This window comes from Panthera onca, chromosome A3 (assembly GCF_046562875.1).
Source record: "Panthera onca isolate mPanOnc1 chromosome A3, mPanOnc1 haplotype 2, whole genome shotgun sequence".
In the NCBI taxonomy this organism is placed as follows: Eukaryota; Metazoa; Chordata; class Mammalia; order Carnivora; family Felidae; genus Panthera; species Panthera onca.
In genome coordinates, this window is record NC_138341.1 from 88,250,934 (window position 1) to 88,256,860 (window position 5,927).

The 5,927-nt window shown below is 37.0% G+C and overlaps 1 pseudogene; it reads left to right on the top strand.

Moving 5' to 3' along the window:
* The first annotated feature begins 5,054 nt into the window (after positions 1–5,054).
* LOC132672611 (U6 spliceosomal RNA) lies at positions 5,055–5,151 on the top strand (annotated as a pseudogene).
* Positions 5,152–5,927: the final 776 nt, after the last annotated feature.

The following is a 5,927-nucleotide window of genomic DNA, read 5'->3' on the forward strand; positions in this document are numbered from 1 at the left end:
ACAGGACCATAACCAATGGGATCTAATTGACATTTGTAGAACACTCAACAGGAGAATAAACATTCTTTTCAAGTGCACATATATGATTCACCAAGACAGTCTATATCCTGGATCAGAAACCAAACTTGGGAGGCACCTGTGTGGCTCAGTCAGTTAAGCATCTGACTTCGGTTCAGATCATGATCTTACGGTTGGTGGGTTCAAGCCCCACATTGGGCTCTGTGCTGATAGCTCAGAGTCTGGAGCTTGCTTTGGATTCTGTGCCTCTCTCTCTGTCCCTTCTCCTCTCAAGCTGTTTGTCTCTCTCTCTCAAAATAAATAAATAATCATTAAAAAAGAAAGCAAACCTTGGGGCATCTGGGTGGCTCAGTTGATTTTGGCTCAGGTCATGATCTCATGGTTTGTGAGACTGAGCCCTGCATCAGGTTCTGTGCTGACAGTGCAGAGCCTGCTTGGGATTCTCTCTCTCCCTCATTCTCTCTCTCTGCCCGTCCCCCACTTTGTGCTCTTTCTCTCTCTCTCAAAGTAAATAAATAAATTTAAAATAAAAAGAAAGCAAACCTTAAAAAAAAAGCAAACCTTAACAATTTTAATTTTTTATTTATTTATTTATTTATTTTTTTAAATTTTTTTAACGTTTATTTATTTTTGAGACAGAGAGAGACAGAGCATGAACGGGGGAGGGTCAGAGAGAGGGAGACACAGAATCCGAAACAGGCTCCAGGCTCCGAGCTGTCGGCACAGAGCCTGACGCGGGGCTCGAACTCACGGACCACGAGATCATGACCTGAGCCGAAGTTGGCCGCTTAACCGACTGAGCCACCCAGGCGCCCCAAACCTTAACAATTTTAAAAGAGGACATGCAAATCATGTCCTCTAACCTTAATGGAAGTAGAAAAAGCAAATGGAACAGGAGAATCTCTAACCACCTGGAAATTAAACAACAGACTTCTAAATAATTGACGAATCAAAGAGAAAATCTCAAAGGAAATTAGAAAATATCAATATCCCTCAATTTAGATGCAAAATCCTCAACAAAAATTGGCAAATCAAGTAGTATACAAAAGGTTAATACATATTCAGCCATGGAAAGCCATAAAATTCTGAAAAATACTATACTGTGAATGAACCTTGAAAACATTATGCTAAGCCAAATAAGCCAGACACAAAAGGACAAATACTGGATAGTTCCAAATACAAGAGGTACCTAGACTAGGCAAATTCATAGAGTCATAAAGTAGAATAGAGGTTACCAGAGGATGGGGGGAATGGGAACTAATTGTTTAATGGGTACAGAGTTTCTTTTGGGGGCAATAAAAAAACTTTTGGAAATGGATAGTGGTGATGGTTGCACAACATTGTGAGTGTACTTAATGTCATTGAATTCTACATTTAAAAATGGTTAAAGTAGTAAATTTTATGTTATGTGTATTTTACCACAATAAACTAACAAGCAAACCACATAACAACCATGTGGGGTTTATCCTGGTATTTGAGGATGGTCTAATATTTTAAAATGAATCAATGTAATTATATTAGCAGCTTAAAGAATGTCCACTCATGATAAAAATTGTTAGCAAACTAATAATAGAAATTTCCTTAACCTGATAAAGGCATCTACCTAAACCTATAGCTAACATCAAGTTAACAGTGAAAGTCATTCTCCTTAAGATCGAAAACAAGGAGTGTTCTCTCTCACTGGTCTTATTCAATATTTACTAAAAATCCTAGACCTGAAATAAGGCAAAATAAAGAAATAAAAGGCATACAGATTAAATTACATGATTGTCAGTGTGTGAAATCCAAGTAACCTACAAAAAATCTACAACTAACAGGTGCATTTAACAATGTCACAGGATATAAGGTCAACATCCAAAAATCAACTGTATTTCTCTATACTAGCAATAAGCAACTGAAGGCCAAAATCTAAAAAATAAGACCACTTACATTTTTTCTATGAAAAATGAAATAACTATAGTCCAACAAAACATATACAGGATGTAATGACAAAATATTGGTAGAATTGTAGAAGAAATTTTGACAAAGAAGAGTCATACTACTTGAGGAATTACATTCCTTGATTATAAGACTTATATATAGCTAGAGTAATCAAGACAGTGTATTATCTGCAACAAAAAATACAGAAATCAGTGAAACAACATGGAGAGTCCAGATATAGACTCATGTTAATACTATCATTTGATTTACACAAAGGAGCAATAGCAATTTAATGGAGAAAGGATAGTGCGGGGACAACTGGACATCACTATGCAAAAAAACACCCAAAATCTTATTTATTTATTTATTTACTTATTTATTTATTTATTTATTTATTCAGAGACAGCACAAGTGGGAGCAGAGAGACAGGGAGAGAGAGAGAATCCTAAGCAGGCTCCGCGCTGCCAGAGCAGATGGCGACACGGGGCTCAAACTCATGAAACTTAGATCATAACCTGAGCCGAAAGCAAGAGTCAGATGCTTAACTGCTTGAGCCACCCAGGCACCCTTAAGCCCCAAGTTCTTAACATAAATTTCTCACTTAGTGCAAAAATTAACTCAAAGTGGATCATATATATCAATATAAAGTGTAAGATGTGGAAGAAAACCTTGGTGACTGGAGGTTACACTAGAGTTCTTAGACATGACACCAAAACCATGATTCATAAAAGAAAAAATTGGAAGTTGAACTTCACCAAAATAAAAAATGTTTACTCTGTAGAAGACACTGTTTAGATAATGAAATAAAGTAGAGACTGTGAAAGAAAATGTTTGCCAACCACATATCTGATAGAGAACTTGCAATCAGAATACATAAAGTCCTCTCAAGCCTCAACACTAAGACAACAAACAACCTGATTACAATATGGGCAACAAATAAAACACAGTTTACCAAACAAGATATGTGGATGGCAAATATGCCTGAGAAACAACATTCAACAATATTGCCTATTAAGGGCTAAAATACAATCATGATGAGATCTACTTCACACTGGCAAAATGGTAACAATAATGCAGAGCCCCTGGACTTCATGTATTTCTGATGGGAATACAAAAATTATATAGCTGCTTTAGAAAACAGTTTGGCAGTTTTTTAGAATTTTAAACATGACACCCACCATAGGACTCAATGATCCCACTCCTGAGTCTTTAGAGCAGGTGTAAGTGAAGTTTTCCTTACAGGGCCAGAAAGTAAATATTTTAGGGTTAAGAACATAGGTCTCTGTCACAACTACTCAATGGTGTCACTGTAGTGCAAAAGCAGCTGTAAGACAGTATATAAATGAGTGGGCAAGGTTGTGTTACATTAGCATTTTATTTGCAGAAATAGGCAGCCAGCCCTAGTTTGCTACCTCTTGCACTAGAGAAATGAAAACTATGTTCATTGAAAAAGATGTATACAAATGTTTATAGCAGCTCTACTTATAATCATCAGAAATTGGTAACAACCCAAATGTCCTACAACTCATGAATGGATAAGCCTGTGGTACATTCATACCGCGGAGTATTACTCAGCAATGAGAAAGAATAACCTATTGACACAAGCAAAGACTTGGATGAATTTCAAAGTCATTATCTGAGTGAAAGAAGCTAATATCAAAAAGTTACATACTATATGATTCCATTCATATGATATTCTTGAAGAGATAAAACTCAAGTGTACAGAAATGATCAATCGTAAGGGCTCAGTTGGGGGTGCAACTCTAATAATGGGAATGAATCTTAGTGGAAGATGGAATTGTTCTGTATCCTGATTGTGGAAGTGATTCCATGAATCTATACATATCAAAATTCATAAATGTACATAAACTATACATCCCCCAAATGGGCAGTTTTTTGAGATGATTGTTTACCAATAATACCAACATCAATTCTCCCTATTTAAATTTTTTAATGTTTATTTTTGAAAGAGACAGAGAGAGAGAGAGAGAGAGAGAGCGCACGCGCGCGCAAATGGGGGAGGGGCAGACAGAGAGGGAGACACAGAATCTGAAGCAGGCTCCAGGCTCTGAGCTGTCAGTACAGAGCCTGATGGGGGGGCTAGAACCCATGAACCATGAGATGATGACCTCAGCTGAAGTTGGATGCTCAACTGACTGAGTCACCCAGGTGCCTCCAATTCTCTCCCAATTCTTAAAAACCAATTCTCTCCAATTCTTAAAAAAAGACAGTAATCACCATTTTGAGCCTTTATCTCCTTACCACCTAATCCCTCCTTCACAGTTTGCATGCTAGCTTTGTCTGCACCATTTCTTTCAAAAATGAACTTTTAGGAAGCAAGTCTAAAGAGTTTTTTTCAGGGCGCCTGAGTGGCTCAATCGGTTAAGCATCCCACTCTTGATTTTGGCTCAAGTCATGATCTCATGGTTTGTGAGTTTGAGCTCCGCGTCCAGCCCTGCGCTGACAATGCAGAGCCTGCTTGGGATTCTCTCTCTCTCTCTCTCTCTGCCCCTCTCCCACGTGTTTTCTCTCTCTCTTTCTTGTCTCTCTCAAAATAGTTTTTCTCAGTCATCATTCCTGATCTTTTTGCAGCATTTTATGCTGTTAATTATTCTCTCCTTAAAGCTCTGGTTTTTAGCTTCTGGGATGCTGTACTTTTTGGAATTTCCCTCAGCCACATTGAGTGCTACAGGTAGTATCTATTTTCTTACATAACCTGTTCCTCTTCATGTTTAATATCTGAAAAACAAGCAACAGAATTATACAGAACTGTGCTGTCCAATACACTAGACACATATGGCACTTGAGCACTAGAAACGTAGCTAGTGCTACTGAGCAATGAAATTTTTAATTTGATTTAATTAATTTATTCATTAAAAATTTTTTTTTAATGTTTATATTCAAAAAGAGAGAGAGAGAGCGCATGAGCAGGAGAGGGGCAGAAAGAGGGAGACACAGAATCCGAAGCAGGCTCCAGGCTTTGAGCCATCAGCACAGAGCCCAACACAGAGCTCGAACCCATAAACTGTGAGATCATGACCTGAGCCGAAGTTGGACACTTAACCGACTGAGCCATCCAGGTGCCTCTGATTTAATTTAATTTAAAAGCTTGATATCTGCTAGCAGCACATAGACTAAAATTGGAATGATAGAAGATTAGCATGGCCCCTGCGCTTGGATGACATGCAAATTCATGAAGTGTTCCATATTTAACAATAAATAACTAGATAGATACGTAAATAAATAAATAAGCAAACAAATTTGATATACAATTACTGAAAACTTCTAAGTATATTTGGAACAACTTGAGTATATTAATCTATTTTTTTCAAACCTAAATTTTATGAAATCTAAATACAGACCAAGTATTACTGATGAAAACCTGGCATTTGAATTAAGATGTAAATGTGAAATATACACCAAATTTTAAATGCTTAGTACAAAAAAAGGAATGTAAGGTAGCTTATTTACAATGTTTATATTAAATGCATGTTGAAATTACACTATTTTGAATATATTGGGTTGAATGAAAGATTATTAAAGCTGATTTCTCCTGTTTGTTTTTACTTTTTAAAGTGTGGCTTCTAGGGGCGCCTGGGTGGCTGAGTTGGTTAAGCGTCCGACTTCGGCTCAGGTCATGATCCCACAGTTTGTGGGTTTGAGCCGAGTTGGGCTCTGTGCTGACAGCTCGGAGCCTGCTTTGATTCTGTGTCTGCCTCTCACCTGTTCACACTCTGTGTCTCTCTCTCTCTCTCAAAAATAAATAAACATTAAAAAAATTAATAAAAAAAATAAAATGTGGTTTCTAGAAAATTTTAGGTTACTTGTTGGGTCACATTATATTAGATAGCACTGATTTGGGAGTTTCAGTTCCCAAAGACATACATACACACGTATGTATGTGCATATATACACACATATATACATGCAAAGAATATACATACATATATGTATTTCTCAATTTATTATTTATACAAGCTCTGCCTCAC